Source organism: Trachypithecus francoisi, unplaced genomic scaffold (assembly GCF_009764315.1).
Source record: "Trachypithecus francoisi isolate TF-2019V2 unplaced genomic scaffold, Tfra_2.0 Lachesis_group13, whole genome shotgun sequence".
In the NCBI taxonomy this organism is placed as follows: Eukaryota; Metazoa; Chordata; class Mammalia; order Primates; family Cercopithecidae; genus Trachypithecus; species Trachypithecus francoisi.
In genome coordinates, this window is record NW_022681458.1 from 76,516,483 (window position 1) to 76,543,726 (window position 27,244).

Sequence of the window (27,244 nt, forward strand, 5' to 3'; positions counted from 1 at the left end):
AAAATCCTTTTCATTTCAATTATGTTATAAAATTCCAAATATTCCTCTTTTTACTTAGCAAAACAGTTATGTGTGTGTGTGTGTGTGTGCTTTTTTTTGTTTTTGCTTTTGTTTTTGAGAAAGCGTCTCACTGTCACCAGGCTGGAGTGCAGTGGTGCGATCTTCCCCACTGCAACCTCTACCTCCTGGATTCAAGCAGTTCTCCTGCCTCAGCTTCCTGAGTAGCTGGGACTACAGGCGCACACCTGACTAATTTTTGTATTTTTAGTAGAGATGGGGTTTCACCATGTTGGCCAGGCTGGTCTCGAACTTCTGGCCTCAAGTGATCTGGCTGCCTTGTCACTTAGCTTTTATTTATGGCATTTCATAGAAATGTTTAATAATAAGAGCATTTATAAGGCACTTCATATATGTTAAAATGCTTTTATATTTCTTACATTTGATCTTAACAAACCTATAATGCCGAAATTATTATCCCTGTTTTATAAATCTGGAATCATGAAACATTACCTCTTTTTCTTTAATTCAGGTAGAGAAATATCTTTCGGCCTGAGTGGACATTTTGTTTTTTTTGTTGTTTTTTTTTTTTTTTTGAGATGGAGTCTTGCTCTGTCTCCCAGCCTGGAATGCAGTGAGTGGCACTCACTGCAACCTCCGCCTCCGGGGTTCACGCCATTCTCCTGCCTCTGCTTCCCGAGTAGCTGGGATTACAGGTGCCCGCCACCACGCCTGGCTAATTTTTGTATTTTTAGTAGAGACGGGGTTTCACCATGTTAGCCAGGATGGTCTCGATCTCCTGACCTTGTGATCCACCCACCTCGGCCTCCCAAAGTGCTGGGATTACAGGCATGAGCCACCACGCCCAGCCTGTGAGTGGACATTTTTAAGGACAATGCTATGGACTGAATGTTTGTGTCCCCCCCAAACTTCATATGTTGACATCCTAATCTTTAATGTGATAGTATTGGGAGGTGAAGCTTTAGGAAATAATTATGTCATAAGGCTGAAGCCCTTATGAGTGGGATTGGTGCCCTTATAAAGGGGACCCCAGAGAGTACTCTAGCTATCTTTCTACCATGTGAGGACACAATAAGAAGTCAACTATTTGCAACCAAAAGAGGGTCCTCACGAGAACCTGGTGGTGCTGGAACCGTGATCTCAGACTTCCAGCCTCCAGAACTGTGAGAAATAGCTTTGTTTTGTTGATAAGCCCACCGGTTTGTGATATTATTGCAGCCGGAGCTGACTTGGGCAGAAATCACATAACAGAATGCCTTTAGTAGTTCCAATGAACTTGCATCATGGGATGCTAGAATCATGGAAATTGGATAGAGAAATAGAGCATCTGTTCTCTCAGCAAGACATTTCCAAATCAGTTTTCCTATCTGTAAGAGGAGAGGAAGGTTTTGTTTGTTTTTTAAGCAGCCATTTATTTTGCACCTGCCATTTGTTAGATGCTATTTCAGGGACTTTCCTTACTTTATGTCTTTTAATTTTCAGTCAGCTATTAAGAGAAATAATATCTCCACTTTTCAGATAAGAAAGATAAGACCTGGACTAAATGATTTGCCCAGGGTCACAGAGAAAAGTGTCAGAACCTGAATTCCATACTGGCCCAGTCAACTTCAAAGCCTCTACCTTATTTATTATATAAGATGCCTTCTATAACTAAGAGATAATGTTTCTATAAGAAAAAGTGATCTTGTCTACCTCTGGCTAGCAGAAGAAACTGACTGGTGTATCACAGAGATAGCTAAGTAATGAAGAACAAGATGAACTGAGTGGAATGAACAGCTGTTACAAATGGAGAAACTATCAAAGAGCAGTCTAATTGAAGAGCAGTGTAGTGTAGCAGTCAAGAGCACGGATCTGAAATCAGACCAGCCTGGATTTAAGTTTTGGCTCTACCATTACCCAGATGTTTCATCTTTCTCCAAGTTACACACTCTCAGCCTCAGTTTTTTCACCCATAAACAAGCATATAAGGATAATAACCTGCCTCAGGTTGTAAGGATTAAAGGGAACTTACATAAAACCTATAATGAATCTGACTCACTAGGCTCTTAATAAATAGTAGCTCCTCTTATAAGCAGAACAGGGCCAAGTAGTAATTACAACTGAGAAGAGAAAATGCTGTTCAAAGCAAGATGAAAAAGGTGAGTAAAGTCCCTTAGAGAGCTCAGCCCTACAGGATTTGAGATTCTCATTCATTCATACCCTCTCTCCTTCCCTCCCTTCTCATTTTTCTGCTTCAACTACTTCCCTCTTTTCCTCTCTCTCTACCCACCAAATATTATGCTAGACTCCACATGCAGCGTGTCATTTTATCCACCTTGAGCTTGCTTTTGCCCTGCTCTTCTCGCTGTGGAATTCTCTTCCTCCTGTCCCTCCCTTCACCCCCGCTTCCTACTCTGAGCTTCCTTCTCCAGGTTTGCTCCTTCTTTCCATCAGGTATCACTTTATCACCACCTCCTCAAAGAGGCCATGTTCATGTCCAGGCCCATAATCTCAAGTAGCCATTCTGTGATTCTGTATCATATTATCCTTTTTAAACTCTGTGCAGCACTTACTACCTCTGATGTTTGTCTTCTTTAAGGATTTGATTGCCTCATGTGACAAGCCCAAGATCTGTGACAGTTGGAGCTCAAACTAGGCAGTCTTGATTCCAGACTCCTCTAAACTAGTATTTCAAGGAACTAATGCCCATGACATGTTAAATGGAAGTTTGGGGACTTACACTCAGGATGGAAGCAGGGGGACACAGCAGAAATGAAAGAATTTTCTGTGGATCTGAGATCTGGACACCTGCCCCCCTCATGGTAAGTATGCAGTTGTAAATTTAATGTACTTTTGACCTTAATTCAGCTAATATGGTGAACTGGGTCCCAAGAGGAAATAGCTTTCTTCCCCAGAAGCCAAGAACCTAGAGCAAATCTGGAAGGCTTTTATGCATGGACAGCTGAGGAAGCAGGTTGAACTTTGCACTAGAGTAGAAGTGGATAATGGAATCACTATGGAAACCAAAAGACCAATTAAGAATCTGACAGGAGCAATCCTAGTTTGTGACTGGAGATGACAAGTGAATAGCTTTAAAATTGGATCATACAACAGCGTTCATGCTGATAGATTTTTTTAAATGCAAGGTTGGCAAAGGTGCAAGGAAACCACCACATTCGGACGCTGCTCGTCGAAGTGTAGCACAGCCTTCCTGAAGGGAATTTGGCAGCACAAAATAAGAGTCTGTCGTTTAATCAAGTGATCCCATGTAGAGAAATTTACCACAGGAAATATTCCGAAGTTTTCTCAAAGGTTTCCAATTTTAAACATTGTAACAGTGAATTTTTTGCTGCTTTTGGTTATCAAAACATCCAATATGAAGTTGTCAAATATGTAAGATTTAACCAATAATATAGTACTAGGTAGTTTTTGAAAACTATTTCAAGAGTTTATTTATGTATTTAATTTTTTTGGCTCATTCCTGTAATCCCAACACTTTGGGAGGCCGAGGCGGTGGTTTGCCTGAGCTCAGGAGTTTGCAACCAGCCTGGGCGACATGGTGAAACCTCATCTCTACTAAAATACAAAAAATTAGCTGGGCATGGTGGTGTGTGCCTGTAATACCAGCTACTTGGGAGGCTGCGGCAGGAGAATTGCTTGAACCTGGGAGGTGGAAGTTGCAGTGAACCGAGACTGCGCCACTGCACTGCAGCCTGAGTAACAGCAAGACTCCATCTCAAAAAAAAAATTTTTTTTGAAAGATTTTAACTGCTAAAATGCTCACAAAATAAGTGAAAAGGCCAGGCACGGTGGCTCAAGACTGTAATCCCAGTACTTTGGGAGGCCGAGATGGGCGGATCACGAGGTCAGGAGATCGAGACCATCCTGGCTAACACGGTGAAACTCTGTCTCTACTAAAAAATACAAAAAAAAAAAAAAAAACTAGCCGGGTGAGGTGGCGGGCACCTGTAGTCCCAGCTACTCGGGAGGCTGAGGCAGGAGAATGGCGTAAACCCGGGAGGTGGAGGTTGCAGTGAGCTGAGATCCGGCCACTGCTCTCCAGCCTGGGCAACAGAGTGAGACTCCGTCTCAAAAAAAAAAAAAAAAAAAAAAAAAAGAATATATGAAATTAGATGAAACTAACCCAATTGTTAACGTAGTTATATCTGAGTGATGAAATATTTATTTACCATTGTAAAAGTTAACTGGAATTAACATATATTCTACACTAAAAAAAAAAAGGTTTTGGCCGGGCGCGGTGGCTCAAGCCTTTAATCCCAGCACTTTGGGAGGCCGAGACGGGCGGATCACGAGGTCAGGAGATCGAGACCATCCTGGCTAACACGGTGAAACCCCGTCTCTACTAAAAAAAAAAATACAAAAAATTAGCCGGGCGAGATGGCGGGCGCCTGTAGTCCCAGCTACTCGGGAGGCTGAGGCGAGAGAATGGCGTAAACCCGGAGGCGGAGCTTGCAGTGAGCTGAGATCCGGCCACTGCACTCCAGCCTGGGCGACAGAGCGAGGCTCCGTCTCAAAAAAAAAAAAAAAAAAAAAGGTTTTTGTTGTTTTTTAGAGAACAGCCTTCTCAAACTTGCTTTTTGCTGTTTAAAGTTATTTTTCTGAACACAGACGAAGAGAGAAAGCTAAACAAAAGCTGACATTTCAACTCTCGATACCACACTTTACTATTAATTGTTAACGCAAAATGTAATCTATATTACTTCAATGGCCAGCGATAGCGATTCAGAAAGTGGAAGACAGAAAAAAAGACAGCGAGAAAGTAGTAGTAGGAGTGGTAACAGAAGTGGTACTAGAACTTAAGAGTTCCAGAGGGAATGTGTAAGAGCACAGTCCTGCAATTACATAAAGAATTGAGAGCAAACCCAGTACTCTGTAATTTTAGTCCATTATTCCAGTAACAGAGTTTTAATGATGATTCTACCAAATATAATAAATTAGAAGCCAGTGGAAATATCTGAAAACCTGCTGAGCCTCCACGTGTGGTCATGCGGTGTGTGCACTGCAGAGGGTGACCCAGCTAAGGGCACAGGAGATGGAGGCAGAAATCCTCCAAGTCTTACCACTCTGCAACTGCATCCCCATGCAGGAGGACTCCCTTTTCTAATTTGAATACAACTTTCTCATAGGCTAGTGGAAGCCCTGCGAATGGAAGGCGAGGAACTCTAGTCGGTATAGAAAAGTTTTTAGAAATAAGGCTGAAGGTGAAAAGTGATGTGTCCATAAGGGTGTGAGAAGTCTGTCTTTTAAGATAAGAGCTACTTGGGCATCTACGGAGAAAAAAAAAAAAAAAAGCCAGTAAATATTGAAGGTACAAGAAAGAGAGGAGGGGAAAACCTGAGTAGAAAAATGGTGGCATCCAGGGGGTGCACAATTTTTGCAAGGGGAGTGAAGGAACAAATGAACTGCAGAAAGAGTCCCTGATAAAAAGGTGGCTTCAGGAGCCCTTATGCTAATTGGCTCCAGTAGTTTTATAATGAATAAAATAGTCTTTGAGCTAAGGGCAGTACCACTCCTTCACATGCATAGGATCTTGGACCTCTGCTTTCTTTGAACTCTTAAGGCATTTTTCACTTATATCTAGGTTTCTGGTTGTGGTTGTTGGAAGTCAGCCTGCCAGATTAGAGGGGAGTTACTGTAACATGATAAGTCCCAGTTATGAGCAAAAATGTGCTACCCCCCTTCTAATACTTTTCTTAAGAACCAGATGTTTTCCAGAAAAATGTTTCACTCTGCAATCTGCCTTACAGTGCACATCAGTGAATCTGGCACAATGCCCATAAAAGCAATCTGATCCCATAAATGAAGGATGCGGAGTAATGAGCAGGTTCTAAATGTCTTACTTCTGAGTGGTATAACGTGAGACTCGATGGCAATCCTTAAACCAGGCTGCTTTCAAATAGTCTGTATGTTATTTTTATCTTCCTTCAAACAAATTCTTTTGGCAATGTAAAATAAACCCTGTTTTTTGTTTTTTTTTTTAAGGGAGTATTTTAAGAAGGTAATTACTATTTCCATTTTCACCAAAAGCAGCCTAGTTTTATTTTTAATGGGTAAGTGATGTAAGAACTTTAAAAAACCACTTGCAACAGAGGACAGAGCTGCAAAGTGTTCAGTAGTGTCCTTACTTATTTTGGGTCAGGGCAATAGGTCCCTTTCAATAGTTACAGATTCAACTTTCTTTGAAAAACACACTTAAGAACTTTGAGGAAAAAGAATGCACTAAAATGGTAAGCAGTTACAAAAATGCTCTTTTCATATAGTTTAAGTTTAATATATGAAGTTGCTCTAGTAAATAAATAAAAACTCCTCCCTTACATAGCTTCCTGAAGAATTTTTTTGTCCAATTTTTCACATTGACTTAAGTTACAAATTGCAGAGGATAGATTAAGGGGGACTCTGGGTGGGGGCAAGCGCAGGACATTGAGAAATCGCAAGTGCAAAGTTAAAATGATTGAATACGTACCATGTGAAGAGTCAAGGTGAGGAAATGGGACAAACGACGTGTCTAGATCCTGATGTCACTTACTTGTGTTAAACACATAAATCTACTGCCTCTTATAAAATGTATGTGCTGGGTGGTTGTTTTTGTAGATTTTTAAAAATGCCTAATATTCACTATTAAAGTTTCAATAAAAATGTTTTTGTTTCTACAAAAAGGAAACACTTTTTAAATTTTTTATTTGGAAAAAAATTAAACTTACAGAAAATTGCATGAATAAGATTGCAAAGACCATATATACTAAGGTAAACATTACAATATTGCTAATATTTTAGACCATTTGCTTTATCATTTGTGCTGTGTGAGTATACGAATTTTATGTATACATTTACACTCACACAGATGTATACACACATATATACATATGATTTTTTTTCTGAAGATTCTGAAAGTAAGTAGCAAGCATCATACACATCCCTGTACCCCTAAGTACTTCAGTGATATTTCCGAAGAATATGGGTACACTCCTATATAATCAAACTGTAGTTATCAACTTCAGTAAATTTAACACGGATACCATACTTTAATCTACATCATTTACCACCAATTGATCCAATAAAGTCCTTTTTTTCCTCCAGTCAAACATCCACTCTGGAATCAGATATTGTATTTACTTGTCGTGTCTCTTTATTGTTGCTTAATCTGGAGCATATCCACAGCCTTTCTGTCGTCTACAATATAGACATTTTTTAAAGAAAATGTCCCTCACCCTCTTTTTTTGTAGTAGAATGTTTTTCATTTAGGGTTCGTCTGATATTTCATCATGATTCAATTTGAGCTAAACATCCCGGGCCATAATGCTATGTAAATAATGTGTCCTCAGGGTATCACATACGGATACACACATACTTATCTGCCCTCACTTGTGAATTAATTTTGATTACTCCTTCAAACGTCTCCACTACATAGTTATTTTTTTTCTTGCAACTAATAAGCAATCTGTGAGGAGACACTTGTAAATCAAATATCCTGCTCCTCTTCAAAACTTTCCACTAGATTGATCATGATTCTTGCCTAGTCCCCATCTTTACTGTGATGGTAATAAAGGCTCCACATGTACCCAGCAGTCAGTACTCAGTGTTTTACCATAAGCAGGAGCCCCACCTTTGCTTATTTATTATTGTTTTTGCTTTTAATTTTTATCCATTATTTAATATAGAAGGACAGTAGGGGACTCTGGAGCTTAAACAAACTATCATATAGTGAGGACTGAGAGTTGAGCTTTTTTTTTCCTCCTGGAGAAAATAATTTTACTCTATATTATTCTATTCTATTCTATTCTATTCTATTCTATTCTACTCTACTCTACTCTATTCTATTCTATTCTATTCTATATTATTTGTTTAATATAGAAGGAGAATAGGGGACTATGGAGCTTAAACAAACTAGCACATGACAAGGATTCAGATTTGAGCTTTTTGTTGTTGTTAAAAATATTTGACATCATATAGTCTTGTGAAATTCTATTTTTTCAATATTTCATCATCCATTAATGTCTTTAATTATTTTGGTGTTCAAATTGTTTCAGATTTGTCCAGCAGGAGCCTCTTCAGGCTTATTCCTGTGTCCTTGTGACATGGTCTCATTGTTCATTTTTCTTTTTTTGAGCACTTTCTTACTTTCTATCCTAACAAAGTATCTCAGGCTCAACTTCTGATTTCCCTGCCTCAATCTTGGAGTCAGCCGTTTCTCTGAGGAGCCCTGGTTCCTTTTATTGAGAATGGTGTTAGAGATGAAGATCCGAGTGCTAAGTCTGTTCATTGCTGATAGGGTGTAATTGCTTCTAGATCCTTTCAGCAGATGGAAAACATATGCATGCATACATACAGATGCATATACAGAAATATACTCGTAGACACACAGGTGTTTGCATGAATACTGTGCACACACACAGTCTCACACACACTGACCTCTACTTCTTATTTGTATGACCCTTTTCCAGAGTGTGATCCTGGATCCTAACAACCTCAACCTATTTGTCCATTTCTTCAACCTTATAATCTACCTAAAATGGTTTCAGAATTGCTTCACCCAAACACTTATAACAAAAACAAGTCTACAAAATCTACAAAAACGAGTTCAGAGTTTGTTTTCAGTCTCCCACCTCCCACAATGCCACCAACTTTGGTTGATTTTTAATTTATTGTTGATAAATTTAACAATCTCTCTTAAAATGTTACCAGAACCATTTCCCAATAGTATGATGTATTTTAAAAATCAAACTAGGCCAGGCACAATGGCTCATACCTGTAATCCTAGCATTTTGGGAGGCCGAGGCAGGTGGATCACCTGAGGTCAGGAGTTTGAGACCAGACTGGCCAACATGGCAAAACTCATCTCTACTAAAAATACAAAAATTAGCTGGGCATCGTGGTGGGCGCCTGTAATCCCAGCTACTCAGGAGGCTGAGGCAGGAGAATCATTGCTTGAAACCAGGAGGTGGAGGTTGCAGTGAGCCGAGATCGCGCCACTGCACTCCAGCCTGGGCAACAAGAGCAAAACTTGTCTTAAAAAAAAAAAAAAACTAAATTAGTTATTGCTGATAAGAGTGTGTGCTCTGTCTCATGGACCAGCTTTGCAATTTCCTTCCAAATATTCATCTACTTGCAAAATAAATGTCATCCCTTCCCACGCCAACCATATTGATGATGTAGTGACAGGAAGGAGAGTAGGGGGCTCTGGAGCTTAAACAAGCCATCACATGGTAAGGATTGAGAATTGAGCTTTTTGTTAAAAATATGTTGTAGATCTACATTATTATAAACTGATTTTTCTGTTTGACCTTAAGTATTTTCAGCACTTTTACTGTGATAGGTTAACTGTCAGCCATAAACATTTCTAAAGAAATAGGAAAATTTTCTTCCTATATTATTCAAAATACAAGCTTCTGGTTTATAGCAACTAATACTATTTTTTCCCCTCAACCTGCCATTTCCAACTGCTTCCTTTTCTTATTGAGTGAATCCTGGTCTTTGCTTGAAAAAGTTAGATTTATATCCTCTATTCTTTATTTTTGTATTTACATTTTATATCTATTTTCTTAAGTCCTACAGCCTCATAAAATCATTTTGAATAGCAGAGCTGCAGAGCTGATGGGGAGGTCAGCTATGTTAATTCCACAGTGCCCCAGTCTTCGGTGTGAGGTTGCCTAGCAACCCATCTCTCAGGCCTCCTTTGTGGATGAGAGAAGAGAAAGCGATTCTTCTATACACTCTCAAGCCGAGATGATTTTTATAAAGTGAAAAACCTTTCGCAAAGGGTCTAACACAACCCCTGCTTCTCCTCCTCTGCCCACTTTGTACACTTCACATATGATGAGAGAAATATTACATCCTTTTATGCTTTAGATCTGATACAGATATAAAGTGGAGCTAGACACTGTGTGGTCAAACAGTGGAAGTGACCTGTATCTTCATGTTAAATTGAGACACATTAATTAAACCACTCGTCTTCCCTTTTCCCTTCTATGAAAGCATTGTTACCCCTCAAGTTCTAAAAGCCAGTTACATTAAATGAAACCGCAACTGCCTGCTGAGCATCAGTTACCATAGCGACGAGAGCCAGGAGTGGTGTTTTTCTCCTTAGGCACAGGATGACTGAAATGTGTTCAACCAGGGGATTCAAGCAGCCTGCTGACTAGAAATCAGGCATCTGGGAAGAGCCTGCTCAGTTGCTTTTTCTCCACACTCATTTGAAAAAATAACTAACCCCTCTGCTATTCCCTTAAAGCTGTTACCTTTTTAGAACCAAACTTCAGTGGGTGGTAGAAGTGCGCTACCTCAGGCATATAGGAGAAGGGGGAGCAATGGTGCATGCCAGTGAAACCCACACGAACAGCTGAGAGAGCTGGCGAACAGTGCAGAGAAGATGCACTGCCCTTTCAGATGTCTCTGAGAATACAGAGTACCACATGTATTTTCCAGATTGTGAAAATACTTAGGTACATTTTTTGAAACATTTATAATCCTATCACATTATTTTCCAGGCAGATGATGTTATTCAGAAGAATATTGTGGTTCCAATGGATAATGCTTTATGGAGGGTTGTTGTAAGTTAAAACAAGTATAAGGAAAAATGCTTTGTGCTATTCTCATTTGCCTCTAATTATGGCTGAGAATAGAGAGGAGGTTGACCTTCTCTGCCACTTAACAGTGTGACTTGGGGCAAGTTCCATAAGCTGTCTAGGTCTCACTTTTCTAATTTTCACAAAGAAACTAAAAAGAGTATTGTTGCCAGTGTGAAGTAAGAAAATATACATAAAAGTACCTGACTGAAACACTGATGACTGTTATAATCAATTTTGCTTAACTGACCACTCAGTACTGATTGAACACCTGGGTACATGCCCATGCTTGATGTGAGAAGAGTACTGAGGTCCCAGCCAAAAAGAGGGCAGCCAAGTTTGGGGACTGCAACTGCAGGCTGTCAACCTTTCTGATGCTTCAGAAAGGTTTGGTATGTCATCCTTACCAATGTTCTATCTTTAGTGACAGTGACATGATACTCCTTGTGGGCCTACCTCCGTGGCCAGTTCGCAGGGAAAACTCTTACTGCTGTTTCATAATTAAATTTTGCTTTTCTACCTGAACTGTCATTACCAGCACCCTCAGTCATCACAATCATTAGACTGGACGTCTGTCTCCATGAAGAATATGTGAATACCTCCGAATATACTTCCTGAAGGAGCTGCCAAACTATTTCCAGCAATGGCAAAGCATAGAACGTAAGTGAATTCCCGAAGTGCCTTCCCTGGGCACTCTTTTGTAGCAGCAGTACACCTTCTGGTGACTTTCTAACAAAGCAATGACATACTTCCTGGAAAGCATAGACTTTTAAAATGTTAGATGGTTGAATCGAAACCTTTCATTTTAGAGATTAAAAGGGAGCTCAGCACATTGATTAAATTGTCCAATTCATTTTTATATATGCATTTATATATATATGTATACACCCCAAAATAATACCATATAAATATATCCATTTACCTACACACACATTCATGTATAAATACACACATATGTAAATAGAAGGAATAGTTATACAAATACATAATTTTTTTCAAGTTGTCTAAAAGTATACTCCAAGTTCCCCCAAACTAGAGACCATTATTATCATTGATTGCTCTATAATTTGCAAGTCGCAGAAACCAACTTCGGATGGCCTGAGTTATATGTAAGTCTTCAAGCTGGTACTGGAGCTGAAAGGTGGGAAGCAACTGGAACCAGGGACTGGAATGTGGGCAGGACTCTATGCCTTTCCTCTGATACTTTCTGCATGTTGGTGTTTACTCACCTATCCATCCGCTTAGGAATCCAAGCCATTTGACAGATACTCACTGAAGACCTATTCTATGCCAAGCACTGTGCCAGGCAGAGGGAAAGCCCTCATATCGGACAGAGCTGGTCTTCTCCAGTAGATCTTGTGAGACTTATTGGCTCTCATTCTCTCTTGCCACTGCCATGTAAGTAGTAGCTTTTGCCTTCCACTATGATTATGGGGCCTCCCCAACCATGTGGAACTATGAGTTTATTAAACCTCATGAATTAGTCTATTTTCATGCTAATGGTAAAAGACATATACCTGAGACTGGATAATTTACAGAAAAAAGAAGTTTAATGGGACTTACAGTTCCACATGCCTGGGAAGGCCTCACAATCATGGTGGAAGCCAAGAAGAAGCAAGTCAACTCTTACGTGGATGGCTGTAGGCAAAAAGAGAGAGCTTGTGCAGGAAATTCCTCCTTATAATACTGTCAGATATTATGAGACTTATTTGCTATCACAAGAACAGCACAGATATTATGAGACTTATTCTCTATCACAAGAACAGCACCTGCCCCCATGATTCAGTTACCTCCCACTGAGTTCCTCCTACAACATGTGGGAATTCAAGATGAGATTTGGGTGGGGACACAGCCAAACCATATCACCTGTTTTTCTTCCCAGTCTCAGGTATGTCTTTATCAGCAGCAGGAATACAGCCTAATATAGTACATTGGAACCAATAGAGTGGGGCGCTGCTGAAAAGATACATAAAAACATGGAAACAACTTTGGAACTGAGTAACAGGCAGAGGTTGGAACAGTTTGGATGGCTCAAAAGAAGCCAGAACAATGTGGGAAAGTTTGAAACTCCCTAGAGACTTGTTGAATGGCTTTGCCTAAAATGCTGATAGCAATATGGACAATAAAGTCCAGGCTAAGGTGGTCTCAAATGGAGATGAGGAACTTGTTGAGAACTGGAGCAAAGGTGACTCTTGTTATATTTTAGCAAAGTGGCTGGCAACAATTTGCCCCTGCCCTAGAGATTTGTGGAACTTTGAACTTGAGAGAGATGATTTAGGGTATCTGGTGGAAGAAATTTCTAAGCAGCAAAGCGTTTAAGAGGTGACTTGGGTGCTATTAAAGGCATTCAGTTTTATAAAGAAAGTAGATCATAAAAGTTCAGAAATTTGGAGCCTGACAATGTGATAGAAAAGAAAATCCCATTTTCTGAGGAGAAATTTAAGCTGGCTGCAGAAGTTTGCATAAGTAACGAGGAGCTGAATATGAATCATCACCAAGACAATGGGGAAAATGTCTCCAGTGCATGTCAGAAGTCTTCAAGGTAGCCCTTCCCATCACAGGCCTGGAGGTCTAGGAGGGAAAAATGGTTTCACTGGCTGGGCCCAGTGTCCCTCTGCTGTGTAGAGTCTAAGGACTTAGTGCTCTGTATCCCAGCTGCTCTAGCCATGACTGGAAGGGGCCAAGGTAGAGCTCAGTCTCTTGCTTCAGAGGGTGCAAGCCCCAAGCCTTGGCAGCTTTCATGTGATGTTGAGCCTGTGAGTGCACAGAGTCAAGAACTGGGATTTGGGAAGCTCCACCGTGAAAATTGAGGATGTATGAAAATGCCTGGATGTCTAGGAACAAGCTTTGCTTCAGGGGCAGACCTCATGGAGAACCTCTGCTAGGGTAGTGTGGAAGGCAAATATGGGATGGAAGCCCCTACACAGAGTCCCCATTAGGGTGCTGTCTAGTGGAGCTGTGAGAAAAGGGTCTCCATCCTCCAGACCCTAGAATGGAAGATCCACTGAGAGCTTGCACCATGCACCTGGAAAACTCACAGACACTCATCGCCAGCCCATGAAAGCAGCCAGAAAAGAGGCTGTACCCTGCAAAGCCACACTGGCAGAGCTGCCCAAGACCATGGGAACCCACTTCTTGCATCAGCATAACCGGGATGTGAGATAAGGAGTCAAAGCAGACCATTTTGGAGCTTTACGATTTAACTGCCCTGCTGGATTTTGGACTTGCATGGGGCATGTAGCCCCTTTGTTTTGCCCAATTTCTCCTGTTTGGAATGGCTGTATTTACCCAATGCCTGTACCTCCATTGTATCTAGGAAGTAACTAACTTGCTCTTGATTTTATAGGCTCATAGGCAGAAGGAACTTGCTTTGTCTCAGATGAGACTTTGGACTATAGACATTTAAAAGAGTTAGTGCTGAAATGAGTTAAGACTTTGGGAGACTGTTGGGAAGGCATGATTGTTTTTGACATGTAAGGACATGAGATTTGGGAGGGGCAAGGGAGAGACTGATACGATTTGGCTGTGTCTCCACTCAAATATCATCTTGAATTCCCATGTGTTGTGGAAGGGACCTCATGGGAGGTAATTGAATCATGGGGGCAGGTGTTTCCCATGCTGTTCTCGTGATAGTGAATACATCTCACAAGATCTGATGGTTTTATAAGGGGGAGTTTCTCTGTGCAAGCTCTGTTTGCCTGCTGCCATCCATGTAAGACATTACTTGCTCCTCCTTGGCTTCCACCATGATTGTGAGGCCTCCCCAGCCATGTGGAACTGTGAGTCCATTAAACCTCTTTTTCTTTATAAATTACTCAATCTTGGGTATCTTTATTAGCAGCGTGGAAATGGACTAATACACTAGTTCTCACAGATGTTTCACTACTCCCATGTTGTAAGTTTGGCCACATGCAGAGAATGATGTGTAGTTTCTTAGTCCCTAACCCCACCACCACTCTGGCAAGGAGGGAGGCCAGCAGGTGACACAGGTTACCCAGGCCCACATCTATGGATCAGAAGGTTGCTGGGCAGACAGCCTGGAGGCTCCACTGCAGTGTGTTATCTGATCCTTTTGCACTTTTCCCTCCACAGTGTTTAGTCCATTTTTTAAAATTCACTCAAGTGCTAGCTTAAACACCTACATTTAAAAACCCAAAACTTTTAGTTAAACAATGTGGAAAATTACTGAACTTTCATTGATAAAGAAATTTGCAACATGGTAAGTTATTTGTTCAAAATCATAATTCTCCCATCTGTTTTATTTCTCCAAATGTCCAAGAAACTCAAACCAGGACAGTACCAAGGGCTGCACCACCATAGTGGTACCACCACTAGGTACTACCACAACTAAACTAGGAGTTTAGTTGGATCTATGCTGCTGAGAGTATCAGTGAGTTGCCCAGGCTTGCACTTTTCCAAAACACAGAAGCAGCAGCCATAAAGAGCTGGGCTCATCAAAATTGAGTATAAGCAATTCTCAAAGACCATGTTGATATATAACAAGACCTTTGACCTTTATATTCCTTCTTTATGTTCTAGGTGGCCCTTATATTGACACGTTTTTAAATTATTCTCTAAAAGGAGCCATTAACCATTGTCCAAGCTCATGTAAAAGATGAAGAGATGCTGGGAAGGTATCAAATCAGTTTGGGTCCAGTTAGCCCCAAGGATGCTTTGTTAGGCCATGCTACTAAGTCTCTCAGACTTTAATCCCATTTTTGGGGGGCTCACATATATCCTGGGGCATTGTGAGGTAAGAATAAGTCAGTCAGGAACCAAACAAAATTCAAAGAAATGGATAGGCATCACGATATGATTTGGCTCTGTATCCCCACCCAAATCTCATCTCAAATTGTAATCCCCACATATCGAGAGAGGGACCTGTTGGGAGGTGATTGAATCATGGGGGTGGTTTCCCCCAGGCTATTCTTGTGATAGTGAGGGAGTTCTCACAATATATGGTTGTTTGACAAGTGTCTGGCATTTCCCCTGCTTGCTTGCTGTCTCTCCTGCTGCCTTGTGAAGGAGGTAGCTTGCTTCTCCTTTGCCTTCCACCATGATTGTACATTTTGAAAGCCCCCTGGCCATGCAGAACTTTCAGTGAATTAAGCTTCTTTTCTCTTTAAATTACCCAGTCTTGGGTATCTTTATAGCAACATTATAACAGACTAATATTAATACATAACGCTTCTTTAGGGAAGTCAGCAAACAAGATGCTAACTGATGGAGTGAAATCCCCAGGAGATGCAGAAGGCAAGTGCAAGTAACTGAGGCCTCAGAGGCAGGAGATGCCCATCGGGATGAGAGCTATGGCTTTCTCCAGTGATGACTCTGCTTCTATGAGGTCACTAGCAGTAGAACCATATATTGCTGGCATACACTTGGGGTAAAAATATCATTGGCAAAGTTGCTTAAGATCCAATCCACTTAACTATGACTACCTCCCCCTTCCCCATTTCCTACATCTTCCTGTTCATAAACACATAGTACTTTCCTCTCCCTTTTTCTAGTTCATCCCCCTGGGAGAACCGCTTTCTTACTTAGAGTGAAACCCTACTCTCTTGTTTATGTTCAGCGTATTTTGTTGATGCTCCAAATTCTCTTGTTCTGGCTTCTTGCCAAGGCATTTTGTCCTCTTCCTTACAACTAATGTGAAAAGAAGAAAAATCCTTGAACTTCAACCTTTTTTATAATAAACCTTAGTGATCCATTAGACCCAAATGTCTAATCAACAAAAAGAATTTGCAAACATTAACTGTTGCTCAAATACAAGAAGAACTTAAACTCCAGACTCTTCTAGCACAGCACGGAAGGAGAAACAACAATACAGCTGGTTCCATATTAAAATAATAGGAAAGTTTATCTCCTTCCATAATTCAAAAAATACTACTGAAGAATCAGAAAAGTAAAAGTTGTGCTTGTATAAAGAGTTCCTGGATTGTGCTGGCCTCTTATATCAATCATTTCTCTCCTGCTTTCCTGTAGATGGCCCCGCCTCTCCTGGACTTCCATCTGTCATCAGGAGAACATGACCATCTGGAGTCAGTACAGATCATCAATCCTTCCACATACACAAGTTCATTTAAATTTTTTTTTTTTTTTTTTTTTTTTGAGATGGAGTCTCGCTCTGTCTCCCAGGAGTGCAGTGGCTGGATCTCAGCTCACTGCAAGCTCCGCCTCCCAGGTTTACTCCATTCTCCTGCCTCAGCCTCCCAAGTAGCTGGGACTACAGGCGCCCGCCACCACACCTGGCTAGTTTTTTGTATTTTTTTTAGTAGAGACGGGGTTTCACTGTGTTAGCCAGGATGGTCTCGATCTCCTGACCTCGTGATCTGCCCGCCTCCCTCAGCCTCCCAAAGTGCTGGGATTACAGGCTTGAGCCACCACGCCCGGCCCATTTTAAATTTTTAAAAATATAATACAACTGAGAAGTCTTCATTAAATTGCTCTGGTGGTCCTGTTTTCTGTTAGGGATCCATTACATCTCAGAGCCACATGGATGATGCCATAATGCCAGGGTTGAAACACTGCTTTAGGGGTCTGTTACTTTTCTATTGCTGCTATTAAAAATTACCACAAACTGTGTGGCTTCAAACATCACAAATTTATTTTCTTACACTTCTGAAGGTCACATGTCCAAAATGGGTCTTAGAACTAAGACCAAGGGGCAACAGAGCTCCCTTCCTTCTGCAAGCTCTAGGGAAGGCTCTGCTCCTTGACTTTTCTGGCTTCTAAGGCCTGCTGCATTCTTTGTCTCATGATCACATCACTGTGACCTCTACTTCTGTCATCATGTTTCCTTCTCTAACTTTCCTGCCTCCCTCTCTCCCTAATAAGGACCTTTGTGATTATATTTGGGCCTATTTGGATAATGCAGCATATGCTCAAGATCCCTAACTTAATCACATCTACAAAGTTCCTTTTGCCTTGTAAGTTAACACATTCACAGGTTTTAGGGATTAGGATGTGGACATTTTCAGTGGGGGTTGGGGGCATTATTCTGCTGACCACAGGGTCTGATATAATCAGAGGCCCACTTCTTAGAAATCAGAGAACCTGATTTCTAGTCTGCAATTAGGAAATTCAATTATGAGAGTGCATAGGGATTGTTGGTATCTCTGTTTTACCTTTGAGTTATTAGACTGTAGCCACGAATTCTGGCCCCAGCCTATAGAATGTTATGATGAGAAGCACTGGCTTTAACGTCAGACTAACTTGACTGGGATTTTTTGTTTGTTTGTTTGTTTGTTTGTTTTAGACAGTGTCTTGCTCTGTCACCCAGGGTGGGGTGCAGATCATGGCTCACTGCAGCCTCAACCTCCCAGGCTCAAGTGATCCCCACACCTCAGCCCCACAGGTAGCTGGGACTTCAGGCATGCACCCACCACATCCAGCTAATTTTTTTATTGTTTGAAGACATAGGGTCTCACTATGTTGCCCTGGCTGGTCTTGAACTCCTGGGCTCCAACAATCCTCCCACCCCAGGCTCCCAGTGCTGGGATTACCCTCATGAGCCACCATGCCTAGTCTCGCCTGGATTTTTGTCTCATAGGAACCCTGAGAGCTTGGGCAATTTCCTCAACTTCTGTGAACTTCAGTTTTCACCTCTCTTCTCTGGGGAGGTCTTAGAGGAAACAGACTCAGAGACTTACCTGCAGGATACTCTTGGGAATAACACTGGTAAGGGAGTGAGAAAAGCAGGATTGGACTGCAATAAAGTCACAAGGAAGGCTTCAGCTGATCCCAAAGGGACTATGTTGATGGGATGGCCTCCCATGGCCTCCCTTTAAGGCAAAGCAGACAGACATTGGTTTCCCCTGAGTCAATCTGCCGGGGTTGGGACTACATAAGAAGAGTGAGACACTTGCCTTGAGAACAAAATTTAGAGGGTGTCAAAAAGCTCAGTAGCCAAGATAAATAACATTTTAATACATTACTGTTATTTAAATCTAAATCAATGCAAAAGTCAGTCTTTATTTTAAAATTTCAGTATTTCATTCAGGGTGAACTTTTGCATTGGTTTGTATTTTTTAAATAATGCTTTAATATAGACTGTTTTGGGGAGCCATACTGGAGCCTCAAGCAAAGAGAAAAATCAGTCATATTGATTATATCTTTATTTAATATTGTGATATTTTGACAATTACATAATCTTTGCATTTTTTATTTTTAAAATATTACATTAAAATATTGTCTATTTTGATTACTGAGTTTTTGGCATCTGCTTACATTTAGCACTCAAGGCCAGTTTTTCACCCTATTCCTGGCCTGCATTGTATACAGGCTACCCCACTCTCTCTTCAGGAGGAAATATAGTCTTAATCCAAAGCCAGTGCTTGGAGAGGGGTTTAGCTATGAGCCATTAGCAGTCAATACTCCTGGCATCTGGGAAAATGAGTGTCTTGATTTTGAACAGGGTCATGGTGCCTACCGTAGTATCCACTGTGACACTATAATGTCTACCTATAATGAGATTGTTTTGTCATATAGTCATTCACTCATTGGGATAGTAAGATTGTCGTGAAGGACATAAAGACTTATGTGGGAGGAACTTCAAGAAGGCTGACTGGAGGCATCTGACACTTACCTCTTCCACAGACAAGAACCAAAATAGCAAGTACATAATCAAACTTCAAATAGAGCATCTTAGTGAGAATACTGGAATTCAACAGAGAAGGAACAGGAAGCACCTGAGGCATGGAAGGAGCAGGAAGGGAGGGAGTCAGCTAATCTGGGATCACCTGGGAGCTCATAGAGCCTCCCTAGTTCAGGGAAGCGGTAAGGAGGAGATTCCCACCTGTCTATATTCCCACCATGGACTCCTGAGACCTTAGCCATCGGGGACCCCATCACAGGCTCTGAGAATAACATAGGGACCTGCCCAGAGGGGACACAAAGGCATTGCTCTAGAGAAGGAGTTCATAATGGTCCAACACACCACCAAGTCCTAAGCAGATTCACCATTTTGAGAGCCTAGACCCCACTAGGGGGCTGCATCCTGCCCTGGGGCCCAACAGCCCCTGCACCTTCACATCCCTGGAGCCCCACTGACACCCTTCTGTGTCCACCCAGAGAGCCGTAGCAGCAATAACACCAGTCAGATCCAGCAGAGTGGCAGAATCCCCAGCACTCCAGCACACACAGTACCCTGTATGCCAGGTAAAGGATGGTGCAGCACCCTAGGGAGGCTCTCCCAGGACAAAGAAAGCCAAAGCACATACTCTCTATGGTCAGAGAAACACCTACCTGGGACAGCTACTACATATAACGACCCTGGCCCCGGCAGCAGGGCTTCTGCAATCACACTCTGAGAACAGACTCTCTTATCACCAGCCACAGCCACTATTGCCACCAGAAGCCAAAACACATGCAGCTGGTCGCGACTCCATCTACCAAGCAGCAGGGCTGCCATCACACATTTGCACATTTCCTGAGAACTAGTTTTCCCTGCTGCTACTACTGCTGATATACCACTGCCACTGCCACTGGGGACTAAAGCATCCCTCCTCCCACACAGCCTAAGAACTGCCTGCCTGTGGCTATAGTTACTGTCAGAAACTCTGCCTCTACCCCAACAGCAGGTCTGCAGCATACTTGGACATGTCCTAATGGCAGGCTTCCCCTGCACATCACCCCTGTTGTTGCAGCCTCCCAAGCTCTGCACTGGGAGCCTGAGGGTCACTCCACTCTGCCCACCATAGCCAGGGCATGATTACGTTCCTAGGGTCCCTGGAAACAGGCCTACCTGGCCTGGCACTCCCCCCACTCCAATGCCCTAGAACACTGTCTAGGGGCTTGCCTCACCCTGTCCACAATCACTGGCATCTGTGCAGTCTTCCTGCACATGCTACCTGGGGAACAAGGGACCAACCTACCCAGCTCATTGTAGATATCACCAAACCAATGTGTGTCACTTCAGAGCCCAAGGATTGTCTTGCCATTATTACTGCCATTACCCTGCCTATCCAGGGACCAAGGACCCACTCACCTGACTGACCCACCACTACCACTGCAGCACCAGAGCCACCTGGAGGCCCAAGTATTGGCCTGTTTCAACCCACTAACACTGGTGACTGCATACACCAACTGGAAGCCCAAGGCCAGGCATGTTTGGTCTACTGCTGCCATGACTGGGATATGATGACTGGCCTACCTGTAATCCTCATCCTCAACAAAACCTCACCGTAACCTCCACTAACAACAATAGCCTAAGCCACTGAGGAAATCACAGACACAACTGATGCTGTTTACAACTGAATAAATCATATGGAGACTAAACTACTGCATGCACCCAGAATCAAAGCTAGTGTCCTACCCAACCAACAGCATAGATGTATCTTCAGGAAAAATTCCTTCCCTTGTAAAAGCCAATCCCCCCCAAAAAAAAACTGGAAGAAGTGACTGTTATACCAGAGGTACAGTTATCAACATAAAAACACAAGAAACCATTCCAGACAACATAGCAAAGGCTTGTCTGTGCTAAAAATAAAAATAAAATGTTAGCCAGGAATGGCAGCACACTGCAGGCTATAGTCCTAAATGCTTAGCAGGTTGAGATAGGCTTGAGAGTAGGAACTTGAGTTCATAGTGAGCTATGATTGCAAACACAGAAAAATAATTGAAAGAAATCAGAAAAACAATTCAGGATATGAGTGAGAAATTCACCAGAGATAGATATAATAAAAAAGAACAAACCAGAAGTCCTGGAAAGAAAGAATTCAATGAATGAAATTTTAAAAATTCATCCAAGAGGTTCAACAACAGAGCAAGCAAAAGCAAGAATCTCAGAACTTGAAGACAAGTCTTTTGAAATTGCCCAGTCAGATTTTTTAAAAAGAAGAAAAGACAATTAAAAAGAATGAACAAATCCTGTGACGTAAGAACACCATAACACAACTAAATACATGAATTTTGGATGTTCCAGAAGGTGAAGAGACCAAATACATGGAAAGCCTATTTAACAAAATAATAGCTGAAAACTTCCCAAGTCTAGGAAGAGATTTAGACATACAGATATGGGATGTTTATAATCCCTAAATAGGTATAACTCAAAAAAATTATTCTCCAAGGCATATTAAAATAAAACTCAAAACGAAAGAGAATTCTAAAAACAGCAAGAGAAAAGTGTTTAGTCACACATAAGGAAACCTCTATTAGACTAACTGGGGATTTTAAAAATATATATAGCAAAAACATTACAGGCCAGGAGACAACAGGATGATATATTCAAAGTGATTAAAAAAAAAAAAAAAACCTGTCAGCCCAGAATACAATACCCGGCAAAGTTGTCCTTCATAAATGAAAGAAAAATAAAATATTTCCCAGACAAGCAAAAACTGAGGGAATTCATCACTGCTAGACCAGAGCTACAAGAAATGCTCAAAGGCATTCTATACCTGGAAACAAAAGAATGATGTCTACCATCATGAAAACACATGAAAATACAAAACTCACTGGTACCGCAAACACACAAATAAGGAAGAAAAATAACCCAAATGTTACCCCTACAGAAAAACACCAAACCACAATGATAAACAACAAAAGAAAAAGAAAGAAAAACAGAAAGGAAAAAGATAGAAAATAACCAGAAGGTAATTAACAAAATGACAAGGATAAGTCCACACTTATTAATAATGACCTTGAATGTGAACAAATTAAATTTTCCACTTAACATATATAAACTAGCTAAATATAATAGATTTTTTTAAAACATGACTCAACTATATGCTACCTATAAGAAACTCATTTTGCCTGTAAAGACACATATAGACTAAAAGTAAAGGGATGGAAAAAGAAATTTCATACAAATGGAAAACAAAAAAACAAGCAGAAGTAACTATACTTATATCAATATCATATAAAACAGAATTTAAGTCAAAAACAGTAAAAATAGACAAAGAAGATCATTAAAAAATAAAAAAGAGATCAATTCAGCAAGAAGATTTAAAAATTCTAAATATATATGCACCCAACATTGGTATATATAAATTAAATATTATTAGACCTAAAGGCAGAGATAGACTCCAATGTAATAATAGTTTTAGACTTCAACACCCCATTATCAGCATTAGACAAATGATCTAGACAGGAATCAACAAAGAAACATTGAATTTAAATCACAATTTAGACCAAATGGACCTAATCAACATCAACAGAACATTTTATTCAACAACAGTAGATACACGTTCTTCTCATCAGCACATGAGACATTCTCCAAAAAAGACCATATATTAGGCTACAAAACAAGTCCCAATAAATTCTTAAAAATTTAAATCATACCCAGCATCTTCTCAGACCATGGTGGAATAAAACTAGAAATCAGTAACAAGAGGAACTTTGGAAACTGTACAAATATATGAAAATTGATATGCTCTGAGCAGCCATTGGGTGAATGAAAAAATTAAGAAGGAAATTTAAAAAAATTCTTAAACCAAAAATGAAAACACAACCTACCAAAACGTGTGGGATATAGCAAAAGCGGTGCTAAGAGGGAAGTTTATAGCAATAAATGCCTATATCAATAAAGTTAAAAAATAACAAATTAATAAACCAATAATATACCTAGAGGAACTAGAAAAGCGAGAACAAACCAAACTCAAAATTAGCAAAGGAAAATAAATAATAAAGATAGGGGCAAAACTAAATGAAATAAAGACAAAAAAGTGAAGACAAAGGATCAACAAAATGATAAGCTGATTTTTCTAAAAGATAAATAAAATGGATAAACTGCTAACCAACCTAACCAAGAAACGAGTTCCCAAATAAACACAATCAGAAATGAAAAAGGAGACATTACAACTGATACCACAAGAACACAAAATACCACCAGATACTATTAAGAAAACCTATACAACAGAGTGAAAAACATAGAAGAAATAGATGAATTCCTGGACATATATAACCTACCAAGAATGAATCAGGAAGAAATAGAAAACCTGAAAAGGCTAATAACAAATAACAAGATTGAATCAGTAGCAAAAAGTCTCCTAACAAAAATAAAAGTCCAGAACCAGATGGCTTCACTGCCAAATTCTACCAAACTTACACAGAAGAATTAACACTAATTATTATCAAAATATTCCAAGAAATTGAAGAGGAGGGAATTCTTTCCAACTCATTTTACAAGGTCAGCCTTACTGTGATACCCAAACCAGACAAGAGTGCAACAAAAAAAGAAAACTACACATCACTATACATGGTGAACAGAGATGCAAAAATCTTCCACAAAGTACTAGCAAACCAAATGCAATAGCACATCAAAAATATAATACAAGTGGGATTTATCCCAGAGATGCAGTGGTGGTCCAACATATGCAAATCAATAAATGTGACACAGCACACCAACAGAGTGAATGACAAAAACCATGTGATAACCTCAATAAATGCAAAAAAAAAGCATTTGATAAAGTCCAACAATCCTTCATAGTGAAAACTCTCAACAAACTAGGCATACCAGAAACATACCTGAACATAATAAAGTTATACTGTAACATAAATAACAACCCCTCAATAAGCATCATAATAAATGGGGAAAGGCTGCAAGCATTTTTTCAAATTGAAACAAAACAAGGATGCCCACTTTCATCACTCGTATTCAGCATAGTACTGGAAGTCTTAGAGCAATCAGGCAAAGAAGAGAAAGAAAAGGCTTCCAAATTTGAAAGGAGGAAATCAAATTGATCCTCTTTGCTGATGACATTAAACTGTTAGATCTGATAAGTAAATTTAGTAAAGTTGCAAGATACAAAGTCAACATAAAAAAAAGTATATCTCTACATATCAATAATGATATAGCCGAAAAAGAAATCAAGCAGACAATCCCATTTACAATAAATGCCATTTACAATAAATTAAATACAGGAATAAATTTAATCAAAGATGTGAAAGATCTCTATAAGAAAAAATACAAAATACTGATGAAAGAAATTAGAGAGGACACAAAACAAATGGAAAGTCACCCCATGCTCATGGATTGGAAGAATTAATATTGTTAAAATGACCATACAACCCAAATCAATTTACAGATTCAATGCAATCCCTATTAAGATATCAATGTTACTTTTTCACCAGAATAGACAAAACAACTCTAAAATTGTTACAGAACAAAAAAAAAAAAAAAACAGCTCTAGTGGCCAAAGCAATACTGAGAAAAAAGAACAAAGCTGGACGTATCACACTACCTGACTTCAAAATATATTACAAGGCTATAGTTATCAACACAGCGCAGTGTTGGTACAAAAACAGACACAGGCCAATGGAACAAATACAGAACCCAAGGCTAGGCATGGTAGCTCACACCTGTAATCCCAGCATTTTGAGAGGCCAAGGTGGGAGGATCACTTGAGGCCAGGAGTTCAAAAACAGTCTGGGCAACATTGCAAGACCCCATGTCTAAAAAACAAAAAAAATAGCCAGGCATGTGGTCTGCTTCTATAATCTCAGCTGCTTGGGAGGTTGAGGCAGGAGGATCGCTTGGGCCCAGGAGGTTGAGGCTGCAGTGAAACATGATTGTGCGATGGAGCAAAATGTCTCAAAAACGAAAACAAACAAAAAAAAAACAAAAAGTAGAGAACCCAGAAATAAACCCACATTTTTATAGCCAACTGATTTTCAACAAAGGCTCCAAGAACACACATTGGGGAAAGGATATCCACTCCAGTACATGGCACTGGTGAAACTGGATATTCATATGCAGAAGAATAAAACTAGATAGCTATCTCTCATCATATAAAAATATCAATTCCAAATGGATTAAAGTCCTAAAAATAAGACCCAAAACTATAAAACTACTAGGAGAAAACATAGGGGAAACACCACAGGATATTGGACTAGGCAAAGATTTTATGGCTAAGATCTCAAAAGTGCAGGCAAGAAAAACAAGAATAGACTATGTTAAACTAAAAATCTTCTGCACACCAAAGGAGATAATCAATAGAGTGAAGAGACAACCTGTTGAATGGGAGAAAATATTTGCAAATTATTCATCTGATAGAGACTAATATCCAGAATATGCAAGGAACTCAAACAACTCAGTCAAAAACCACTAATAATCCTATTAAAATATGGGCAAAGTACATAAATAGACATTTCTCTAAAGAAGACATACAAATGGCCAACAATCATATTTTTAAAATGCTCAGTATTTCTAAGCATCAGTGAAATGCAAATCAAAACCACAATGAGATATCATCTTACCTCAGTTAGAAGGACTATTGAAAAAAAAAAAAAAAGATGTTGAGGATTCAGAGAAAAAGGAGCTCTTATACACTGTTGGTAGGAATGTAAATTAGTACAGCCATTATGAAAAATAGCATGGAGATTTCTCAAAAATCATACTATCCAGCAATCCCATTGCTGTGTATTTATCCATAAGAAAGGAAATCATATCACAGGGATACCTGCACTCACATGTTTATTGCAGGACTGTTCACAAAAGCAAATATATGGAATCAACCTGAGTGTCTACTATTGGATGATTGGATAAAGAAAATTTATATATATACACAATGTAATACTATTCACCTTTCATTAAGAAAGAATGAAATCTGGTCATTTGCAGCAACATGGATGGAACTGGAGGTCACCATATTAAGTGAAATAAGCCAAGCACAGAAAGACAAATATTGCATGTTCTCACTTGTATGTGGGAGCTAAAAAAGTGGATCTCATAGGGGTACAGAGTGAAATATTAGATTGGTACAAAAGTAATTGCAGTTTTTGACATTTAAAAGTGACATTAAAAGTAGTAGTTACCAATTGGCAAGAGTGTGTGTGGGTAGATAGCTAGAGGAATGGATGGGCATAAATTGGTACAAACATACAGTTAAGTAGAAGGAATAAGTTCTAATGTTTGATAGCAGAGTAGGATGTCTATAGTTAGCAACAATGTATTGTATATATATCAAAATAACTGGAAGAGAGGACTAGAAATGTCCTCAACACACTGAAATGACAAATACTCAAGGTGCTGGACACCCTAAATACCCTGACTTGATCTTACATATTCTATGCATGTAACAAAATACCACATATACTGCATAAAAATGTACAAATAGTATGTATCAAATAATAATATGTATCAATAGTATGTATCAAATAAATATGTATATATATAAAAGACTGTGGCTACCAAAACTCATTATTTCAGGTGCTAACGAATGTAGTCACAACCAAGACTAGGCTTGAACTCTTCCTTTCAGCTTCCCGACGGCCAAGTAACAGAGTGAAAGGTCAGATAATTTACTTAGACCTCAGGCTGCCGTTAATATTGTCAATGAATTGCTTTGATCTATGGCTCATTAGCTTTGGATAGAATTGCTAAGCAAATAAGCCAAAGTGAAATTTTATTCTATCCTATGACCTATCTAGTACCTTAACCCCAGACAACCTTTTTACATATGATGATCACAACCAAGCTGGTGGATGGGCATAAACTTTTTATTGCTACCCGAAAAAATATCAAAGTGCAAGCTCTATTGAATGTGAGTGAGTGAATGCCCATGGTGTATCTAGCATCTATACACTGTGTTCTAGAAGTGTGTTAGTTTGGCTTAAAGAAAAACTATAAATTCTTTGTCTTCATTGGGAAATCAGTAATTCTCAAAAGAGAAGGTGGTTTATAACCCCTAGGAAGATCAGTGATTCTCAAAAGTGGGTACGGTTTA

General features: G+C 39.9%; 1 long non-coding RNA gene across 2 annotated transcripts; it reads left to right on the forward strand.

The window, feature by feature from the left end:
- Window positions 1-795: 795 nt before the first annotated feature.
- Window positions 796-16,764, forward strand: LOC117094917. Of its 2 annotated transcripts, XR_004441725.1 has the most exons (4): window positions 796-2,819; window positions 11,119-11,240; window positions 11,826-11,978; window positions 16,566-16,764. It is a non-coding gene; the product is annotated as an uncharacterized LOC117094917 (long non-coding RNA). The 2 variants fall into 2 exon arrangements; XR_004441726.1 differs by lacking the exon at window positions 11,826-11,978.
- The last annotated feature ends 10,480 nt before the right edge of the window (window positions 16,765-27,244 follow it).